We start from the raw sequence: 6,828 nt of genomic DNA, 5'->3' as shown, positions 1-6,828 counted from the left end.
AAGACCTTTTTGGGTAAAGACGTACAAGTCTACCTGTACAAGACCTTTTTGGGTAAAGACGTACAAGTCTACCTGTACAAGTCCACCGAAACAAGGTTCACAAACAAGGTAAACAAGTCCAACACTCATCCTTGGCGACATGAACATCCACCTAGACAATCCCAACTCAGCTGACTTTCGAACCCTGGTTCACTCGTTCGACCTACAACAGGTCCCCACTCCTCCAACTCACAAAGCAGGAAAAGAGCTTGACCTCATCCTTGCTCGGAACTGCACCACGGACAACCTAACGGTAACCCCTCTGCATTGCTCGGACCACTTCTTCATTCGCTTCGATGTTCGGCTCATTGAGCAACCCTCTGTCCCCCCTCCGATGGTCTCGTTCCGGCGCAACCTCCGCAACCTCTCTCCCACCCACTTTTCCTCTCTGGTTTCTTCTGCTCTTCCACCTTTATCCACTTTCTCCTCACTAGGTGTCAATGATGCCACCGAAGCTCTCTGCTCCACTCTGAGCTCATGCTTGGACAGCTTGTGTCCACTTTCCACCAGACCTGCTCGATCTACCCAGTCTCATTCGTGGCTGAGTGATACCCTCCGAACGCAGCGCTCCAATCTCAGAGCGGCTGAGAGAAAGTGGCACAAATCTGCCGCGCTGGACGATCTTGCAAGCTACCAGACACTGCTGGCCTCCTTCTCATCCAGCATCACTGCTGCTAAGAAGACTTTTTTCAATGACAAAATCAACGGTGCAACTGACGCTCGGAAACTATTCTCCACCTTCAAAACTCTGCTCTACCCTCCTCCTCCCCCCCAGCTACTAACCTCACTGCTGATAACTTTGCTTCCTTTTTCACAGAGAAAGTGGCAGCCATCGGGCAACAGTTCGACCAACTGTCCCCCTCCCCTAAGGGCGCAACCGTCAATAGCTCATCTTTTCCTTCTTTCATCCCTCTCAGCGAGAGTGAGGTCTCCAAAATCCTAACAGGTAGCCGTCCAACTACATGCCCGCTGGACCCCATCCCATCCAACATCCTTCAAGCCATATCGCCTGCCGTCTTACCGGCAATAACACAGGTGATTAATGCTTCATTTAATTCTGGAACATTTCCTTCTCTTTTCAAAGTGGCTCGGGTAACGCCGCTGCTCAAGAAGCCGTCTCTCGATCCCACTCAGGTGGAAAACTATCGACCGGTCTCACTTCTCACGCTCCTATCTAAAACCATTGAGAGGGCAGCTTCCAAACAGGTCACCGAGTTCCTGTCAAAGAACAATCTCCTCGATCCGAACCAGTCTGGCTTCAAAAGCGGTCACTCCACCGAAACAGCCCTGTTGTCTGTAATGGAGGCCTTAAAAACAGCTAGAGCAGCAGCTCAATCCTCGGCTCTCGTCCTGCTTGACTTATCAGCTGCGTTTGATACAGTCAACCACCGCATCCTTCTGTCCGTACTGTCAAGTATGGGCATTTCTGGCAATGCGCACTCCTGGTTTGAATCCTACCTCACTGGGCGCTCGTTCAACGTGTCATGGCAAGGTCAGCTGTCTGTACCTCACCGCCTCACCACTGGGGTGCCCCAAGGCTCGGTGATGGGACCACTTCTCTTTGCCATTTACACCACCTCGTTGGGCCCCATCATCCGCTCGCATGGTTTTTCCTACCACTGTTATGCCGATGATACTCAACTGTTTCTGTCTTTCCCTCCTGAGGACACCACGGTCTCGACGCGGATTTCGGACTGTCTCGCTGATATATCCACATGGATGAAAAATCACCACCTTCAGCTGAACCTGGCCAAAACGGAACTGATGGTCTTCCCAGCCAAACAGGTCATCCACCACAACATCAAGATCAATACTGACTCTTTATCTCTTGCTCCATCCAAAACAGCAAGAAACCTCGGGGTCATTATTGATGACCAACTGACCTTCACGGCCCACATCGCCTCTGTCTCCAGGTCGTGCCGCTTTGCGCTATACAACATCCGCAAAATCAGGCCGTACCTAACCCAGTATGCCACCCAGCTGCTGGTGCAAACCTTGGTGAGCTCCCGCCTTGACTACTGCAACGCCCTCCTAACGGGCCTGCCGGCTTGCGTGGTGAAACCACTACAGATGATCCAGAACGCGGCGGCGCGTCTGGTGTTCAACCAACCGAAAAGGGCACACGTCACCCCGCTACTCATCGAGCTCCACTGGCTGCCAGTAGCTGCTCGCATTAAGTTCAAGTCACTTATGCTTGCCTACAGAGTGCTTACTGGTTCTGCTCCCACCTACCTAAATGCTCTTGTAAGGGCAAATGTTACACCCAGGACGCTGCGCTCGTCTAGTGAGCGTCGTTTGGCACTGCCGTCCGTGCAAGCACGGCAATCCAGACTATTTTCATTTATAGTTCCACGTTGGTGGAACGAACTGCCTAGTACTACCAGAGCAGGGGCGTCCCTCTCTACCTTCAAGAAGCTTTTGAAGACCCAACTCTTCAGAGAGCACCTCCCCTCCTAACTGGCACCTGACTAGCGCTTAACTTGCACTTCAGCAGTTACATTCCTGCACTTCTTTTTCCTCTTTTCTAGGTTGTTGTTTTTCTAATTCTCATGTAAAGTAGTATTTATTGTTACACCATGCTTTTTTATTGCTCTTAGCTTGACTGTTCTCTCCCTTGTACGTCGCTTTGGACAAAAGCGTCTGCTAAATGACTAAATGTAAATGTAAATGTAAATCTCTACTGACCCGTCCAAAGTGGAGGCAGTCACTAGTGTAACCAGAGCAAATCTTATGAGAGCAGATGGGCTGACTCCTGATGCCAAAAAGATACAGTCATTTTTAGGGCTAGTTATGTGGTATCAGCGTTTCATTGAGAATTGCTCCACCTTAGCTAAGCCACTTTTCAACCTCGTTGCTGGGAGCAAACAGTTTAGGGTAACCAGAGGAGGCAAGAGGAAAAAAGTCCCTGTGTTAAGTCAACTGACTGCTGCTGACTGGACACCCGACTGTGAACAGGCCTTGCAGAAACTTAAAGATGCCCTTCTCGGAAATGTCATACTGGCACACCCTGATTTTTCAAGACCTTTTATTCTATCCACTGATGCCTCCACTGATGGCTTAGGTGCCGTTTTGTCACAGGTTGTGCCAGGGGAAGATCGGGCCCGCCCCATAGCCTTTGCGAGCAAGACTTTGAATAGGGCTCAGAGCAACTATCCAGCCCACCGCCTTGAATTTTTTGCTTTGAAATGGGCAGTTCGTGAAAAATTTAGTCACTGGTTGAAGGGCCACAGATTCACGGCATGGACTGATAATAATCCACTTACTCATATTTTGACAAAGCCCAAATTGGACGCTTGCGAGCAACGTTGGGTGGCCAAGCTTGCAGCCTATGAGTTTGATGTCAAGTACGTCCCTGGACCCAAAAACGTAGTTGCTGATGGCCTGAGTCGGACCCCTTTTGTTGCCAGTAAAGTGAGTCACCGCCTTATTCACGAGCCTTACTCTGCCCTTCTGTCCGCCTCAGAACATCTGCCTGGCCCAGAACTGCAAGACCTATTCCGCCAGTCCACTACCTGTCAGGCCACTCAACATGCCAGTTTGTCCAAGGGGCCAAAAGATCAGCTGTCTGCCAGTATGTCAGCACATGAAGTTGCTGCAGCTATCAGTCGACACACTGAATGGGTAACGACCACTAGAGTGAGAGCTGTTCCCCTAGCCTGTCATCTCCAGAGTCTAGCTGACATAGGTCAGAGTGCTTTGCCTTCTTTTTCGGCCCGTGAGCTCCAGGACAGACAGCGTGATGATGCTGACCTTGGCCGTGTCATTTTCTACGTTGGGCGGAAACGACGGCCTTCCAGGCGTGAGCGGGCACAGGAGAACTGGAGCACACTGAAACTTTTAAAGCAGTGGGAGAAGTTGTCTTTAAAAGAAGAAATCTTATTCAGAGTGTCTAAAGATCTAGCTACTGGTAAGAAGAGATTTCAGTACGTTGTGCCTCAGTCTCTACGGTCAGATGTCTTGAGAGGCTGCCATGAGGATGCTGGTCACCAGGGTCAGCTTCGAACAATGCACCTGGTCAAACAGAGGTTTTACTGGGCAAACATGGAGCGTGATGTGGCCCACCATGTGAAGTGCTGCACCAGATGTGTAATGAGCAAAACACCAGAGCCTGACGGCCGAGCTCCCCTAGAGAGCGTAAAGACAACTGCGCCCCTAGAACTGGTTTGCATCGATTTTTGGACTGCAGAGGATGCAAAGGGCAGGGCAATCGACGTCTTAGTGGTGACCGACCACTACACAAAGCTGTCCCACGCATTCTGCTGCCCAGACCAGACGGCGAAACATGTTGCTCGGAAGTTATGGGACAATTTTTTCTGCTTCTATGGCTTTCCTGAGCGCATTCACTCTGACCAGGGTGCAAACTTTGAGAGTGATTTGATCGCCGCACTCCTCCAGATCTCGGGTGTGAGAAAATCCCACACGACTGCCTACCACCCTATGGGCAATGGCCTTGTCGAGCGGTTTAACCGTACCCTCGGTAACATGATCAGGGTGCTCCCGCCCAGAGAGAAACAGTCTTGGCCCCAGATGTTGCACACTTTGACCTTTATGTACAACAGCACTATTCACGAAACGACCGGCTTTGCCCCATTCTACCTCATGTTTGGCCGCATCCCACGGCTTCCTGTGGATGTGATGTTCAAGTCTGTGCTGAGGGAAGACGGTGATGCCCCTTACCCAAAGTTTGTTGACTCACTACAGAAGGATCTCCGTGAGGCGATGCTGCTCGTTGAAAAGAATACAAGCAGAGAGCAGAGACACCAAGCTCGAGTCTACAACCGGCGAGTGAAAGGTGGCCAGATTGTGTGCGGCGACAGAGTGCTGCTTGCTAACAAGGGCGAGAGAGGCCGGAAGAAGTTGGCAGACAAATGGGAGAACGTAATTTACACTGTAACGGACTGTGACCCAAAGACTCACATCTTCAAAATACTCAACCCAGTGACAGGACAGACTAAAGTAGTCCACCGTAACATGCTCCTGTGTGTCAATTTTCTCCCTGTCATGCCCGAAACTGAAGATGAGAGTGTCTCTTTGGTCTCTACCTGCAGTGTTGAATGCGATGATGACACCGATGAGTGCGTCGACAAGACTGTCCGCACTAGTGAATGGGTGTCCCAAATCTCTGTCGAGGAGCCAGATCACTCACTTGAAGGCCCTGACAACGATGCCCACTCGCAGGATGACGAAATGACTGAGTTGACAGCCGACCATGAGTCTGTGTCCTACAGTGAGGTAGTTGCCGGTCTTGTGCAGGATCGAGAGACCTGTGCTACTGATGCTGATACTGCCCATGATGTAGACAGTCTGAGCCCTACTGCACCAAACACCCACACTGAGCCCTTAGGTCCTCTTGATCCCACACAGGCCCAGCACCTTTCTGACACTCCTACACGTAGGTCCAGGGTAGGTCGTATCATTAGGCCTGTAAATAGGCTAATTTACAACATGTCAGCCCAGACCAGTTTAAAAGCACAAAGGCTCAGGAAATGGGCTGGTTCAGTTCTTAGTGTCAGGACGATTGGTTAGGGTAGACTCTTCCTACTTCCTATCCTTTGTTTTGTTTATTTTTTGATTTTGATACTGTGGCCTGTTATTTTTGTGGTTTTGATATGGTGCACTATGTGTGCATTAGGGGTGGGGGGAAAAATCGATTTTTCGATTTCTCTCGATTCTCTCTAGAACGATTCTGTCTCGATTCAGAAAAGTTCATTATCGATTTTTTTACAAAATAAAAAAATAGTAAAAAAAAAAAATTGTTTTTTTTTTTTTTTTTTTTTTTTTTACACATTCATTTTGTGTTGAAATGCAAGCTGCATCGATTATTGCATTGTTCATAGAAAGTCATAATTGTGACAAGGACACACTTTTTCTCTAATAAAAAAATAGATCTGTTGATTTTCTTTAATTATCAAACACAAAGTAGGAAGTGATTTGAGACTCTGAGTAGCAAACTCAAATGTTTTAAAAATCGAGATGCATCGTTAATCGTTTTATCGGTTTAGAATTGATAATCGATAATCGGTTTAGAATCGAGAATCGGTTTAGAATCGAGAATCGGTTTAGAATCGAATCGTTGACCTCTGAATCGGAATCGAATCGAATCGTGAGGTGCCAAGAGATTCCCACCCCTAGTGTGCATGTCAGTGAATTGGATGTGTGAAGTGTAAATGGCACTTTATAGGTCTTCATTGTAGAGTTTGTGAATAGCGCGACTCTAAGTGAGTTCTTAAATGAACAGCCTTTTGGTTGACAGAGGTATACAAGGGGATACCTATTTCAATTCATGAATGTATTGTAAATGTATTGTAAATAATGGCCTGAAGAGGTGGTGTTATGGAATGTTTTAGGCATACTGTTGGTACCTGGGCATGTTTTTCATGTTTTTTTGTTACAAGCTTTGAATGTTATTAGGGATTGTCCTACGCAGGGGTGTGGATGGTTTGTTTTTCTGTGCAAGTGGAATTAAGAGGGGGAGAATGTAACAGTGAAGATTTGGTTTCTTCCACTTGCATCCTTTTTGTGCTATTTAATCACACTGAGCATGTGCATAAGTCATGTTGTTGGGGAAATAGTGGCCTCTAGGGGTTATGCATGTTGTACAGAGTGGCTCTCCTCAGAGTTCGGGGATATAGAGTCACGGTGAGTTGTGCATAAAGAGAGCTCCTACATTATTATTTTAGAATACAATGACTGAATGTATTAAATCCATACTGATTATAGAGAGGTGTTCCACATTATATCCTCATGTAAATAGTGTGTTTGGTTTAGGAATTATGCACCTCTGAATGT

The sequence above is a fragment of the Clupea harengus genome, unplaced genomic scaffold, assembly GCF_900700415.2.
Source record: "Clupea harengus unplaced genomic scaffold, Ch_v2.0.2, whole genome shotgun sequence".
Lineage (NCBI taxonomy): Eukaryota > Metazoa > Chordata > Actinopteri > Clupeiformes > Clupeidae > Clupea > Clupea harengus.
The sequence above is the reverse complement of the archived record's forward strand: the minus strand, read 5'-3'. Positions refer to the sequence as shown.